Raw genomic sequence first — 17,140 nt, 5'->3', positions numbered from 1 at the left:
CTTAAATATTCCCAGTCATTGGTACATTGAGTCGGGGATCAATGATTACCGGAAAGACTGGCATGTCTTATGTATGCTCGATGCAGAGGATGATTGATCTCACAATCATTTGTGTGGAGACACTAATACAAAGATGTGGGTGCTCATTAGAGGAATGAGTTCACTGAATTGACCTACAAAGAGAAATCTTATGAAGTCTTACTTACATGTCAAAAGATGATTCTCTTAGTGGGAGTTGTGCAACTGATCCTATGACCTGAGATCACCATGGTATCTTGTGCACATGAACCCATATTTTGGTTTACACTCATTCATGACAATAAGTTATGTACGAGGTCTTCTGGATATGGTGAATTGTGTACGAAGATTATGAGTAGGTCAACAAGGAATTAATCACTTCTAGTAAGAGAAGATAGCATCCTATTTATTCTAATCATATGATAATTCAGGAAACCTTTGATCAAAGTAGAATGAAAATTAGAAAGAGTTTCTAATGTTTCATTATTTGAATTATCATTAAAAGATTGAGAAAAATATGAATATGAAATTGAGTTTGACATATATTCATACTCATATGCATATTTGGGATGCAGTTTGATTAAAGGATTGAATTGCATGGTAACTTGCCACTGAAGGGTATTTTTGGTATTTCCACCAAATTCCATATTTTCCGGGTAGACATGACACGTTGCTAGACGTCAATCTTGTTTTATAGGTTTGATCAAATTAAAGAGTTAATTCGATCACCAATTAGAAAGGATTCTAATTGTTAAGTTCGGGTTCGCGCAGTTTGGACTTAAATCGATTAGAAGAGTTCTAATCAAGTTGGGTCAACTCGCACTCACACCTATTGCTGGCTAAGTATGGAACCCAATGGGTCACACACAAGAAAACTTATCAAGGGTCTAATTGGATTAGATCATGTTTGCAAGATAAACATCCTAGCAGGTGTTGCAAACCTTAGCTCCTAATTCGAATTGGATTCGAATCTGATTCGAATTGGATTCGAATCGGATTCTTAATTGATCTAATTTGATTAGATCATATTCTAATATGGGTTAGCCAAGAGTTGGCACCTAATTGGCTTGGTTTGAGTCTAATTGGATTAGATTTAATAAATCATTCAATCTAGACCGTTAGATCTTGATCTACCGTTGGATGAAGACATAATGGAGAGTTGGTTTAACCCAATTGGATTGGGTTAGAGGATGGCTACCATAATTGACCATTGGATCTTAATCCCACCATTGGATGAAGACATAATGGGTCAAGTGAATGGCGCCTTGCATTGGAGCCCTTGGATCATCATCATGAAAGATCAAGAGGTGAGGCGTGAGGGACATGTGATTAGCATGTGATGTTGACTTGGTCAAAATATGGCACCACATGAAAGGACATATCATTTGATACACCTCTTCACTTGATCTGCACCTCCTCTTATTTGATATGGCCCTTAGATGATGTCCTTTCATGAAAGGATGTGTGGATGGGATGCATCCCTTGGAGATGCATCCCTACACCTATTATAAATAGGCTAGCACTCCATGGGTTTCATCATTCCAACTCCACCCCACTCCTCTCTTCTTTCTTTCTTACATTAGTTTCTTTCTTTCTAGCATTGCTTCTAGTGTGTCCTAAGCCAAGACAAGGTGGTCTTCTTTAGGACAAAAGGATTAGAAGTGATTTTAGAAGGTTAAAGAAAAATAGAAAGAAAGGAAAGCAAGCCATTAGAGTTCTTTAAGAATTCTGCATTAAGGATCAAAGTCTTTGGAGCTTAAGACTTAAATCAAGTTTTCGTGTGGATCAACGTTGGAGGGTGAACACTTGGGCACCTAGTGGAAATTCTGCATATTGGATTAGCGTTAGAGGTATTCTTCTATTTCTGCATTTATATTATATTATTTGATTGCTTTCATTAAGGTGATCTTGGCTTATAAGGGTTTTATGTTAAGGAACTTTATCAAGAAATTTTTAAAATTCCTAACTTCCGCTGCGCATTATAACATGCTAAAATCCTTCAAGTGGTATCAGAGCCATCCTTAATTGGTTCAATCAAATAATTATGTATGATGTATGATTATTAATTTACTATGAGATAGTAATGTCATATGCTTAGAGAAATGCTGAAATGTATGATTAATATATGATATGTTATGTAATAAAATATCATGATATGAAATTTTTCATATGAAAATATGTTGAAGCATGTTAATTAATTGCTTATGATTTATACATGCTATGAGATAGCCATGATGCATAATAGTTTATTTTAGACATGTTAAATGTATGTTACAATTAAAGAATGTGCTAGAGACTAGTAAGCCCTCAATAAAAATTATATTAAGTCATAGTGTTGAAAAACTTTGAGCTAACCCATTTTAGAACAATTAATCTAATTGGTGTCTAAGGAAAGCACTAAAGGTGGTTACTTAATTAGGACCTTACTCTCTGAGTAAGGGGAGCCTCCCACCTGCTTACCTGGCCAATTGTTTGATTGCCTATTATGGATAAGCTTAATATTGATATAACACTATTGATAGCCTTCCTTCATGCCTCGATATTATTATGTCAAGATCCATGCTAGTTTGTTGTGCTAACACAAGACTTGCAATGGGGACTGATGTTATACTGTCTTGGTGCATTAAGATGCTTATGGCATATTTTAATATATTGCCTTGTTGTGCAACCACAAGGGCAATATTATTCGAATATGACTATATGGAAATGAAGGGTTTGATTTAACTAAAATATTATTGTTTGTTGTGCTAACACAAGGCAATAAGTATTTTAAGAGGACAAGATAAAGTTGAGAATTGCATGAGATGCAATTGGAAAGAGTTTCCTACCTTTGAACTCATAAGAGTTTGTTGTGTAAACACAAGGCTTTTTATGATGAATTAGGATCTCAACCCTACTAAGAAAAATTATATTTTCACGTTTATCATAGGAGAGGGCTATGATATTCGATAAAAATAGTAGGAGACAAATTAGATTAAAGTCCTTATCTAGTTGCAAACATGTCATCATGATTGGTCTGCTTATATTAGTTTTGTTTTGCATATGTAGAATTATTAAATGGTTTCTTCACTTTCACTAAGAGGCATCTTAGATGCCAACAAGTTGACCGGACCAAACTATGTGGACTGGTTGAGGAATTTAAAGATAGTACTCACTCAGGAGAAAATTTCCTATATACTTGAAACCCCTGATCTTGGAGATCTAGGGGATGATGCTACAGAAGAGGAGGTTGCCACACATAAGATGTGGAAAAATGACAGTGTGACTGTCAAATGTATCATACTTGCCTCTATGAACAATGAATTACAGAGGCAACATGAAGGCATGGATACTCAATCCATACTTCTCAATTTAAAAGAGTTGTATGGAGAACAAAGCAGGACTGCTAGGTATGAGATATCTAAGCAGTTGTTCCGTGCTAGAATGAATGAAGGAACTCCAGTGCAAAACCATGTTCTTATGGTTATAGACTTGATCACCAGATTAAGTCAATTAGGTTTTGCTATGGATAGTGAGCTCAGTCAGGATTTGATCCTGCAATCACTGCTTGATTCATTCTCTCAGTTTGTTGTGAACTTTCACATGAACAAGCTGAACACCTCCCTGCCCGAGCTGTTAAATATGCTCAAAACAGCTGAAGGGCATATTAAGAAGGATAAAGGTCCACTCCTTCTTATAAATAGCACCTCTATGAGGAAATCGGGAAATAAGGGTTCTAAGAAACGATTGAACCCCAAGAGTAGCATCAAAAAGAAAAAAGGAAAGAAAAACTCCGGATCAAGTACCTGTTTTCATTGCGGCAAAGCTGGCCACTGGAAAAGGAATTGCAAGAGTTTTCTTGCAAGTATGAAGACCGATGCAAGAGTTGCATCAAAAGGTATGTTTATGTTACATGCCAACTTGTCATTAAGTTCTTCAAATTCAAATTCATGGGTATTGGATACCGGCTGTGGTTTTCACATTTGCAAATCTTTGCATGGACTACAGAAAATTAAAATTTTGAAGAAAGGTGACTTCGAGCTGTATGGCGCTGGAGGAGAGTCCATCCAGGCTGAAGCTGTTGGAACCTACAACTTGGAATTGCCTTCGGGAAAGCTCCTACAATTAGAAGATTGTTATTATATGCCCAAAATTATTAGAAATGTAATTTCCATTCCTTTGTTGTTAAAGAAAGGTTTTGAAATTAATGGAAAGGGCAATGGTTGCTCTATTTATTTTTCTAATAAGCATCTTTGCAATGGCATTATGGAAAATGGTCTTCTAGTTTTATTAATTAATGACAATGTCTTTCATATTAATAAAAGCAATAAAAGAAAGAGAGAGGAAGTGAATAATACCCTCCTTTGGCATTGCCGACTTGGTCACATAAGTGAATCAAGAATTAACAAGTTATACAAAGAAGAGTTCTTTGATCCTTATGATTATGAATCATTAGGAACTTGTGAATCTTGTCTTATGGGAAAAATGACCAAGTCTCCATTCACTGGACATGGAGAAAGGGCAAGTGAGTTATTAGGACTTATACATACAGATGTATGTGGTCCTATGACAACTCCAGCTAGAGGTGGATACTCTTACTTCATCACATTCACTGATGATTTATCAAGGTTCGGATTTGTGTATCTTATGAAACATAAATACGAAGCCTTTGATAAGTTTAAAGAGTATCAAAGTATGGTTGAAAAACAAACCGGAAAGTGTATTAAAATCCTTCGATCTGATCGAGGAGGTGAATACCTTTCTAGTGAATTTTTAAATCATCTTAAAGAAAAGGGCATTCTCTCTGAATGGACACCTCCGTATACGCCACAACTAAATGGTGTAGCTGAACGGAGGAATCGTACTCTATTAGATATGGTAAGATCCATGATGTGCTTTACAGATCTTCCTATTTCCTTCTGGGGTTATGCCTTAGAAACTGCTACATATGTGCTAAACAGGATACCTTCAAAATCTGTATCTAGTACTCCATATGAGATATGGAGAGGTAGAAAGCCCAATCTTAAATATTTTAAAATATGGGGCTGCCAAGCATATGTCAAAAGAAATTTTGGACATAAGCTAAGTGCCAGATCAGATAAAAGTACATTTATAGGTTATTCCAAAGAAAGTATTGGATATCTCTTCTATCACCCTACTGAACAAAAGGTATTTGTTAGTAGGCATGCCACTTTCTTAGAAAAAGAGTTTATCTTAGAAAAGGGCAGTGAAAGAAGAATTGAACTTAATGAAGTTCAAGACCTACAAATAGAAACACAAGAAATTCTTCAACCAAATGTACCCATTGATGAAGTACAACCACAACACACATCTCCTCTCCAAAGGTCAGATAGAGTGCGAAATGCACCTAAGAGGTATGGGTTTATCATTGAGAATGATGAAGCCCACATCATCGAAAATGATGATCCTCTGACCTATTCGGAAGCTATCATGAGTAATAACTCTAACAAATGGTTAGAAGCTATGAAATCCGAAATAGACTCTATGTATACCAACCAAGTATGGACTTTGGTTGATGCACCAGAAGGTGTTAACCCTATAGGTTGCAAATGGGTCTATAAGAAGAAGATTGGAGCAGATGGCCAAGTAGAAACCTACAAGGCTAGATTGGTGGCAAAAGGTTTCAGGCAAAAGCAAGGAATTGACTATGATGAAACTTTTTCACCAGTTGCCATGCTTAAATCTATTCGGATTTTGCTTGCAATAGCTGCATACTATGATTATGAAATTTGGCAGATGGATGTCAAAACCGCCTTCCTTAATGGTTATCTTGAGGAAGAGGTTTACATGACACAGCCAGAAGGATTTGTCTCAAGTGGGAGAGCAAATCAAGTATGCAAGCTTAAGAGATCCATTTATGGATTAAAGCAAGCATCGAGGAGTTGGAACATCCGTTTTGATACAACAGTCAAAGAGTTTGGTTTTATCAAAAATGTGGATGAACCATGTGTGTACAAGAAGACTAGTGGGAGTGCTGTTGTCTTCTTAATATTGTATGTAGATGACATACTAATCATTGGAAATGATATTCCAATGTTACAATCGGTCAAGACTTGGCTATCAAAAAGCTTTTCCATGAAAGACTTGGGAGAAGCATCCTATATACTTGGTATAAAGATCTATAGGGATAGATCTAAAAGGATGCTAGGCTTGTCCCAGTCTAAGTACATAGATCGTGTGCTAAAAAGATTCAGCATGGAAGGAAGTAAAAGAGGTTACTTACCTATGAGTCATGGCATACGTCTCTCTAAGAAGATGTCTCCTAAGACATCTGAAGAGAGGAATAGAATGAATTCTATTCCCTATGCTTCGGCAGTAGGATCAATTATGTATGCTATGCTATGTACTAGGCCTGATGTTGCTTATGCCTTAGGCATAACAAGCAGATTCCAGGCTGATCCAGGAGAAAATCATTGGATAGCTGTGAAAAATATTCTTAAGTACTTAAGAAGGACTAAAGATATTTTTCTAGTTTATGGAGGATCTGAGTTGAAACTAGAAGGATTTTCTGATTCTAGTTTTCAATCAGATCCAGATGATAGCAAGTCCACTTCAGGGTATGTCTTTACCCTAAATGGTGGTGCAGTGAGCTGGAAGAGTTCCAAGCAGCAAACTGTAGCTGACTCAACTACTGAGGCAGAATACATCGCTGTAAGTGAAGCCGCTAAGGAAGCTGTCTGGATGAAGAAGTTCATCGCTGAGTTGGGAGTAGTTCCTGAGATTGCTGGACCAGTTTCAGTTTATTGTGACAACACTGGAGCTGTTGCTCAAGCAAAGGAACCAAGATCTCATCACAAATCCAAGCACATTCTAAGACGCTTCCACCTCGTTCGAGAGATCGTCGAGAGACAAGACATAGTCATTGAACGAGTAGACACAAAGAACAACTTAGCAGACCCGTTCACTAAAGCTCTACCACAACAGCAGTTCGATCGCCACCTCGATTGTATGGGGATAAAATATAAGAGCGATTGGCTTTAGTGCAAGTGGGAGATTGAAAGAGTAGATGCCCTACAAGCCAATCGCAATATGTATTGCGAAAGGTTTTTTCTTTTGATTTGTCCAAATCATGTACATGACATTTAAATATGAATAAAGGCGTTATGTTTTATCATATGCTGTTGATTATATTTATGATAAACTCCTTAGTTTAGGGCAATGGTTTTAAGACTATGATGAGATCATACTAGTGAGACTTAAAATCCTAAAATCCTAATCTTAAATATTCCCAGTCATTGGTACATTGAGTCGGGGATCAATGATTACCGGAAAGACTGGCATGTCTTATGTATGCTCGATGCAGAGGATGATTGATCTCACAATCATTTGTGTGGAGACACTAATACAAAGATGTGGGTGCTCATTAGAGGAATGAGTTCACTGAATTGACCTACAAAGAGAAATCTTATGAAGTCTTACTTACATGTCAAAAGATGATTCTCTTAGTGGGAGTTGTGCAACTGATCCTATGACCTGAGATCACCATGGTATCTTGTGCACATGAACCCATATTTTGGTTTACACTCATTCATGACAATAAGTTATGTACGAGGTCTTCTGGATATGGTGAATTGTGTACGAAGATTATGAGTAGGTCAACAAGGAATTAATCACTTCTAGTAAGAGAAGATAGCATCCTATTTATTCTAATCATATGATAATTCAGGAAACCTTTGATCAAAGTAGAATGAAAATTAGAAAGAGTTTCTAATGTTTCATTATTTGAATTATCATTAAAAGATTGAGAAAAATATGAATATGAAATTGAGTTTGACATATATTCATACTCATATGCATATTTGGGATGCAGTTTGATTAAAGGATTGAATTGCATGGTAACTTGCCACTGAAGGGTATTTTTGGTATTTCCACCAAATTCCATATTTTCCGGGTAGACATGACACGTTGCTAGACGTCAATCTTGTTTTATAGGTTTGATCAAATTAAAGAGTTAATTCGATCACCAATTAGAAAGGATTCTAATTGTTAAGTTCGGGTTCGCGCAGTTTGGACTTAAATCGATTAGAAGAGTTCTAATCAAGTTGGGTCAACTCGCACTCACACCTATTGCTGGCTAAGTATGGAACCCAATGGGTCACACACAAGAAAACTTATCAAGGGTCTAATTGGATTAGATCATGTTTGCAAGATAAACATCCTAGCAGGTGTTGCAAACCTTAGCTCCTAATTCGAATTGGATTCGAATCTGATTCGAATTGGATTCGAATCGGATTCTTAATTGATCTAATTTGATTAGATCATATTCTAATATGGGTTAGCCAAGAGTTGGCACCTAATTGGCTTGGTTTGAGTCTAATTGGATTAGATTTAATAAATCATTCAATCTAGACCGTTAGATCTTGATCTACCGTTGGATGAAGACATAATGGAGAGTTGGTTTAACCCAATTGGATTGGGTTAGAGGATGGCTACCATAATTGACCATTGGATCTTAATCCCACCATTGGATGAAGACATAATGGGTCAAGTGAATGGCGCCTTGCATTGGAGCCCTTGGATCATCATCATGAAAGATCAAGAGGTGAGGCGTGAGGGACATGTGATTAGCATGTGATGTTGACTTGGTCAAAATATGGCACCACATGAAAGGACATATCATTTGATACACCTCTTCACTTGATCTGCACCTCCTCTTATTTGATATGGCCCTTAGATGATGTCCTTTCATGAAAGGATGTGTGGATGGGATGCATCCCTTGGAGATGCATCCCTACACCTATTATAAATAGGCTAGCACTCCATGGGTTTCATCATTCCAACTCCACCCCACTCCTCTCTTCTTTCTTTCTTACATTAGTTTCTTTCTTTCTAGCATTGCTTCTAGTGTGTCCTAAGCCAAGACAAGGTGGTCTTCTTTAGGACAAAAGGATTAGAAGTGATTTTAGAAGGTTAAAGAAAAATAGAAAGAAAGGAAAGCAAGCCATTAGAGTTCTTTAAGAATTCTGCATTAAGGATCAAAGTCTTTGGAGCTTAAGACTTAAATCAAGTTTTCGTGTGGATCAACGTTGGAGGGTGAACACTTGGGCACCTAGTGGAAATTCTGCATATTGGATTAGCGTTAGAGGTATTCTTCTATTTCTGCATTTATATTATATTATTTGATTGCTTTCATTAAGGTGATCTTGGCTTATAAGGGTTTTATGTTAAGGAACTTTATCAAGAAATTTTTAAAATTCCTAACTTCCGCTGCGCATTATAACATGCTAAAATCCTTCACTATTACCGATATGCAAGTATTATCTCAAACCATGAAAACCCTGGTTGTGCTTCTGGTTTCCATTCCCATCATCAAATTGAGGGAAAATCCTTGCTTAACAAAAAATATAAATGGCATATGCAATCTCGAGGTTTTAGTCGATTAGTGATTACACTGCAAAACCAACCATTGTGGAAGATGCTCAGCAATGTGCGGATATCAGAAGAAAAATGTACATTACACCTAAATCGATTAGCAAGTGGATTGCACTTTTGCCTATTTGAGAGGTGGGAAGGAAAGAGTTTCGGTAGCAAACAAAAAAGCAAGGTTCATAGAAGTCAAGGAAAGAGTGGTTGGTCACCTAGTCAATGGTAGTGTGGAATCCAAAGCTGGGAAGAAAAGAGTTTCGGCAGCAAACAAAAAAGCAAGATTCATAGAAGTCAAGGAAAGAGTGGTGGGTCACCTAGTCAATGGTAGTTTGGAAACCAACTAAGCAGCCTTAATAAGCAGTGGAATCCAACACAACTACAAAGAGTTTGCAGCTTGTGGAGGCAAAGGAAATAGCACCACCAGCAGAGCATCAGAATAAAAGCCTAGGTTGCTCCTATGGCTGACCCTACTTAGCCTTCACCACTAGTGATGGAGGTATTTTTTTACCCTTGACCCGAAATCCGAACCTGTTGACAGAGCCTTTTGATTGATAGTTCCATTATCATGTGTTGCCCAGAAGACAACCGGAGGGGGGGGGGGGGGGGTTGAATTGGGTTCTAATTAAAACTGGATTTTTCAAATTTTATCTAATGTGATTAATGAAAGCTTTCTTGATTTTAAGCAAATGTAATTGAGTAATCTATAAGAAAGTAGTAAAGAAGTAAAGCAAGATAGATCACAACACAAACACAAGATTTTTATAGTGGTTCGGAGCCAACCCTTGCTCCTACGTCCACTCCCCAAGCTTCTCTTGGGAGTTCACTATAATTTCAAGATTACAGTCCGGTTGTTTTATAAGCTCACAATCCAACTTGTTGTTTTTGCAGGATCACAATGAACCTGGGCGATTTTTCTTGGCTCACTGACTAAAACCCCCCCATTTGTTTTCTCGGGCTCACAAACAACCCCGTTGGTTTTACGGGCTCACCAAGGAACCTTAACTCCTTGATTCAATCCCTTGATTGAACCAAGTAACAAATAATCAGAAAAATAAGATTTAAAGATTACAAGCTTCTAGATAAGCAGATATAGCAATATAAGCAAAATGTAAAGGAAGAAGCCTTCAAACAGATTTTGCCGATGAAGACTTAGCTTCTCCGTTGCTGGATCCTCTCTTGAATGCGCTGATAGTTGAGGATCACTTTAATGAGCCTTTAATGTGAGGAGTGCTCTAAAATCGCTTAGGATGCAATAACTCCTCTTTTCGTTTTTGAATGGCTCTAACTCTCCTTCGGTGGTTGATAGACTTGAATACTCTCAATGAATCTTCTCTCTCTTTTGTTAATACTTAGAACCATCTTTTATAACTTAACTCCTCGAAAACTAGCCGTTAGAGATAAGAAAAGAGCCGTTCTGACAAAACTGCGCGTCCTGATAAAGTATCCGTTAGGATTGGAGTCAACTCGCCCGTCTTGAAGTCGGCTCGGCTGAAATAGGAGATGTCTCGTAAAAATCTGGAGTCAACTCGAAATCGGATTCTTACAAATAGGGTCTCTGTCGATCCTGTAAGAGTCGGCTCGAAGGAATCAAAAGTCGTCTTGCCCACAGCATTTTCAAATATGAACTTCCAGCTATTCTCCAAGAGATGGCTCGAGCAAATCCAGAGTCGGCTCGCATTCTGGTCTGTGCAAAATTGCTCCCGGCATTTTTTTGTAGGAGTCAACTCATGAATAGTTGGAGGCGACTCGGCCACTGTGCTGAAGAAATTACTTTGCAACTTCAATTTGCGGGAGATGGCTCGAAACTTCTGGGAGTCGATTTATGCACTGTAGCTTGAAAATTTGTTCTCTATTTTCTATATAAGAGTCGGCTCGTGAACAGTTGGAGTCGACTCGCGCTCTGCACTTGAAAAAATTGCTCTCTGTTTTTACTGTAAGAGTCGACTTGCCTCATTTGGGAGTCGGCTCGAGGAAGTACCAGAAGGTAATCATGTGCTAGAGTTGACTCGAGTGCAAGGCGAATACTTTAATAGTTCTAAACATGAGTAAAGTTCAACTTGAATTCCCTGAACCACTTTCTAAGGCATTCTTATAAGTTTAAAAGTAATTTGCCTGAAACACTCACTTGAATTCATTGGTACAATATGAAATATACTCAAATATTTTGGGCTCATCAAAATCAGATAGGGGATCAACAATCACTCAGCAATCTTCCCCTTTTTGATGATGATAAAATATTGAGTATATGCAAGTGAATTAACATATACTAAGTATTGAATCAAATAGATCAAAAAGAGTATAATATCTGAATTTAGTTTATTCAAGATATGAAAGATATGAACAACGAACTTGTAAACTTAAGGTTCCCCCTTTCACTTAGAATTGTATAAGCATTTATAACATACATTCAATTATACTTATTTTCTTCTTTGTTTTTATAGTGCTTCAGTTCTTCAATTCTGCTTGTTTTTCTTCTTGGCACTTTTCCAATAATCCTTTTTCTTTTCTTTTCTTTTTCTCCCCCTCAATCAATACATTCTTATACTAATTCTTCTCCCCCTTTTTGTCATCAGCAAAAGATTAGTTATTCATCCATAGGGGAGTAATTTTAATTAAAGCATAACTAAGATGAATATACACAATTTGCAAAGAAAGAGAAATACAATCATTTCATTTCATCAAAAAGAACTTAACTCCATGACTAGGAAGGACCATTTTTCTTTGCCCTTTATTAACCAAATATTGGAAAGGCTAGCTGGTCAGAGTTTCTATTGTTTCTTAGATGGTTATTCTGGATATAACCAAGTGGTTGTGTATCCCGATGATCAAGAGAAAAACACTTTCACATGTCTATTAGGGACATTTGCGTATAGGAGAATGCCATTTGGATTATGTAATGCACCCGCAACATTTCAATGATGTATGATGGCAATTTTTTCTAACATGGTAGAAAAATTTCTAGAAGTATTCATGGACGACTTTTCAGTTTTCGGTCCCTCATTTGATGATTATCTCAATAATTTAGCCCTGATTCTAAAAAGATGTAAGGAGACCAATCTAGTGCTAAGTTGGAAAAAGAGTCATTTCATGGTTCAAGAGGGTATAGTCTTGGGACACATTGTGTCCAAAAGTGGTATTGAGGTAGATAAAGCTTAAGTTGATTTTATTTCTAATCTTCCTCCACCCAAATCTGTGAAACAAATCCGTTCTTTTCTAGGTCATGCTGGTTTTTACCGTCGCTTCATTAAAGACTTCAGCAAAATCTCTAGGCCCTTGTGCAATCTTCTTGCCAATGATACCCCCTTTGTTTTTGATGCAGCATGTGAGGAAGCCTTTGAAAAACTTTGATCTAAGTTGTCTACATCACCGGTTATACAACCTCCCAATTGCGCACTTTCATTTGAACTGATGTGCGATGCTTCTGACTATGCCATTAGGGCAGTTTTAGGACAACGACTAGATAAGTTACCTCATGTCATCTACTACGCTAGTAAGATACTCTAAGATACATAATTGAATTACACCACTACTGAGAAAGAATTACTAGTTGTAGTATTTGCTTTGGACAAGTTTCGGTCCTATCTCTTAGGGTCCAAGGTTATTGTATTCACTGATCATTCTGCTCTTCGGTACCTCCTTTCAAAGAAGGACACCAAGCCTCGCCTAATTCGATGGACCCTGTTGTTATAGAAATTTAATCTAGGAATTTGTGATAAGAAAGGTACCACAAATATTATAGCGGACTATTTGTCTAGAATTATTTCTGAGCCTTCTCATATCACCTTACCACTTCATGACTCCTTTTCAGATGAACAATTGTTTGAGGTACAATAAGAGAAAACACCTTGGTTTGCCAACATAGTGAACTATCTTGCCGTAGGACAAATTTTCGATCATTGGTCCAAGCAGGACAAGGATCGATTCTTTTCGCAAGTAAAGTTCTACTTTTGGGATGACCCCGATCTATTTAAGTACTGCCCTGATCAAGTAATCCGTCGATGTGTGCCAGAATATGAATTTTAGAGTATTCTTGATTTTTGTCATACCCAAGCCTACGGAGGACATTTTGTGGGGTAGAAAAACTGCAGCTAAAATCTTACAAAGTAGATTTTATTGCCCTCATTGTTCAAAGATTCTCATAATTTTTGCTAGACTTGCGAACGATGCCAGCGAATGGGTACAATCATCCGTAGAGATATGATACCACTTAACCCCATTTTAATTATAGAACTTTTTGATGTCTGGGGTATTGACTTCATGGGTCCTTTCCCGCATTCTTTTGGTTTTGAATACATTCTTGTCGGGGTAGATTATGTCTCGAAGTGGGTCGAAGCAATTTCTACTAGGACTAACAATCATAAGATTGTGGTTAAGTTCTTACAAACCAATATATTTAGTCGCTTGGGCACACCCCGAGCTATCATTAGTGATGGGGGATCACATTTCTGCAACCGATCTTTTGAAGCTTTGGTTTGCAAGTATTCAATCACCCATAAAGTTGCCATTCCGTACCATCCACAAACAAGCGAGCAAGTTGAAGTTTCCAATAGAGAGATAAAATACATCTTAGAAAAAACAATACGCCCCGATAGGAAATATTGGTCTCAGAGATTAAACGATTCTCTCTTGGCTTATCGTACTGCCTATAAGACTTCTATTGGCATGTCTCCTTATCGACTAATTTTTGGGAAAGCTTCCCGTAGAACTTGAGCATAGAGCTTTTTGGGCCATTAAAAAGTTTAACTTTGATATGACAGCCGCTGGTTCTAACCGAAAACTTCAACTCAACGAGCTTGAAGAGTTATGCAATGAGGCATATGAAAATGCCAAAATATACAAGGCAAGGACTAAGGCCTTTCATGACAAATCCATTAACCATAAGTCTTTCGAGCCTAATCAAAAGATTTGGCTATTCAATTCTAAATTGCGTCTCTTCTCTGGTAAACTTCGCTCTAGGTGGGATGGTCCCTTTTTAGTTAAGAAGGTTTTTCCTCATGGTGCGGTAGAAATTCAAAACATCAGTGATGGTCGTGTCCTGAACGTCAATGGTCAAAGATTGAAACCTTAAATAGAGTGTGTTGCAGATGGACAATAGATCAAATCCCTTGATTTGATGGATTCTATTTATCAGGATAATTAAAGATACACTGCGTCTGGCTGAAGACGTTAAACCTAGCGCTTGTTGGAAGGCAATCTAGTTCTCATAGGTCATTTTTGCACATTTTCTTATTGCAATTTTTTGTAATTTCTTAACAGAAGTCCTCATATTACTGATGCAACTACGATAAATTGCTTCTATCCTCCATATGCATCATATTTTCATCCAAAATAAAATAAAATAATAAAAAAATAATAATATAATATATTTTAAAAAAATATTGAGGACAATGTCTGATCTAGGTTGGAGGGTATAGGATTGAAATTTTTGAAGAAATTTTTTCGAATTTTTGATTGGTGAATAAGTTTTTCGAATTTTTGATTTAAAAAAAAATCTAATTTCTATGCATTAGTACTGAGATGATAAATGCACAAAGTATATAAAATCTAACAAGCCCAATGACTATTCAAAAGTAAGACAATTTGAGTTTTTTTTATTAAAAGTTCTTTTAGCAAGTTGTAAGATAATTTTTACTGTGGAATTTCATAACACCCATAGCCTGCACTTCTAAGGGTTAGGTTCAACATTATGTTGTTAAGTCTGGTAGCAACCTTGAGTCCTGATGAATCACACCTATCTAATTCACTATTATTTCATATTTATTAAAAAAAAGAGTGAATTTAGTCAGGTACATCGAAAAGGGCTACCTATTGTCAAAGGTCAGCGGGCTTGCGATGATGAACCCGAGCATAAGTTCGTAGGGGAGTCTTGATGCCCAACACCTTATGCCATCTGGTGTAGGAGTTGTTGACTGAATGCTCGCTATACGGAGGAATCATTACAAGAGTAAAAGTGCATACTTTATTTATATATGAAAAATAAATAAAAAAATAAAAAAAAAAGAAAGAGAAAAAGAGAAAATAATATTGATCTTGAAAAAGACGATAGTGTGAAAGCCGTCGTTGTAAAAATTTGAGTAAACTGGAATATTAGAGATAAAGCCCATGAGGTATTAAAGTAAACATCCACAACTCTCGAAATCCTGCAAGATGGGATGATTTTGAATCAGTGATTAGATCTTATCTGACCAATTCTTGGAAACTACTAGCTTTAGCAGTATTTTGGAGAATCTAAAGCCTTAGCTTGTGGATGGTCCAGATATCACCAAGCACCCAATTATAAATAGGTCTTACAACTCTCTAACAGAAACTTAGGCCCTGTTTGGGGGAGCTGTTAGTAGTAGAGCTTTTAGAAGTAGAGCTATTAGAAGTAGAGCTATTTGAAGCAGAGCATTTATAAAAAGCTGTTTGCTGTTTAGTAACTATATTTCTAAAGTGCTGTGGCACTTTAACATATGTTTGGTAAATAAACTGAGAAAGTACTTTTGTGTGACAAAATGACCATAAAGGACATTACCAGTATTATATAACAGAGTATAATAAAATATAATATGTATTAATACATAAATATATGATATAGTATAATATTAATGTAATGTAATATCATATTATTATAATATAGTACTATAATATTATATATTATAAAATAATAATTTAATATAATATTAAATTATTTAAATAATATATCAATGTATTATGATATAATATAATATAATATTATATTTATAGTATAATACAATAATAAATATATAAAATATAATAATTATTAGTGTAAATTAATTTTTCATTCTTCTAATGACCATTTATCTCTCTAACAAATAGAGAGAAAGGAAGAATAAGATTCAGAGGGAAAGGGAGAAAGGAAGAGGCGGAATAAGAGTTTTGGAAGAAAAAAATGTGATTTAAATGGGGATATTTTGGTCAAAAAAATAGCTTTCCGACAAAGCTGAAAACAGCATTTTCGGAAAGCTCCAAATTGGAGCTTCTCCCCAAAAGCTGTTTTCAGCTTTCCCAAAAGGAAGGTTGAAAGACTATTCAATTCATTAAGGGGGGTGGTGGCCTATTTACAAGGTTGTTGGTTTGGGGGGGGGGGGGGGGGGACGCACTGTGGATGAGAACTCCAAGCCTTAATTCTTTTGCATAGTCTGGAGGCTTCTTACAGTAGAGCTTGCAATTGAAACCTTCACGATGACTTCTATTAAATAGCCATGATACAGATGGTTACAAGCCATCACATGTTGTCAAAAAGTTGCTGAAATGGACAAAATAGCTGATATGGATACTTTTCTACTCATTTTTGCTCCCAGACTATAGTTTACACCCTCCTCCTCAACCTTCTCATCACTCCCACCTCCTTCCTCCTCCACACCGCCTTCTATGCCCTCCTCCATTGCCACAACATATGCCCTCCACCTCTGTCGGTCACAATGGTGACCTCTTCAAGATAGGAGAGGTTGACATCCACAATATGTGGTACATCCGTGCCATCATCCTCGACGAGCCCACCATCAACCTAGTTCTTATCTGCCTCCCTTGTCGCATCAATAGCACTTTGCCCACCCCTCTCCTTGCCACTATAATTGGAGCCTTTAGTTTCCAATTCAGCCTACTACTCAAACATGACAAACATGCATATATATTACTGTCATTACATAATCCGTCCACATGACACAAAGGACTCGTTTAGTTTGCAAGAAAATTTTTTAAGAAGCAGATGCTTAGATATATGATGCTTGAAAAAGTAGTTTTTACACATTTG

Source organism: Phoenix dactylifera, chromosome 17, assembly GCF_051530095.1.
Source record: "Phoenix dactylifera cultivar Ajwa chromosome 17, Ajwa_hap1_PhDact_Kaust_v1.1, whole genome shotgun sequence".
Taxonomy (NCBI): Eukaryota; Viridiplantae; Streptophyta; class Magnoliopsida; order Arecales; family Arecaceae; genus Phoenix; species Phoenix dactylifera.
Note: the sequence above shows the minus strand (reverse complement) of the source record.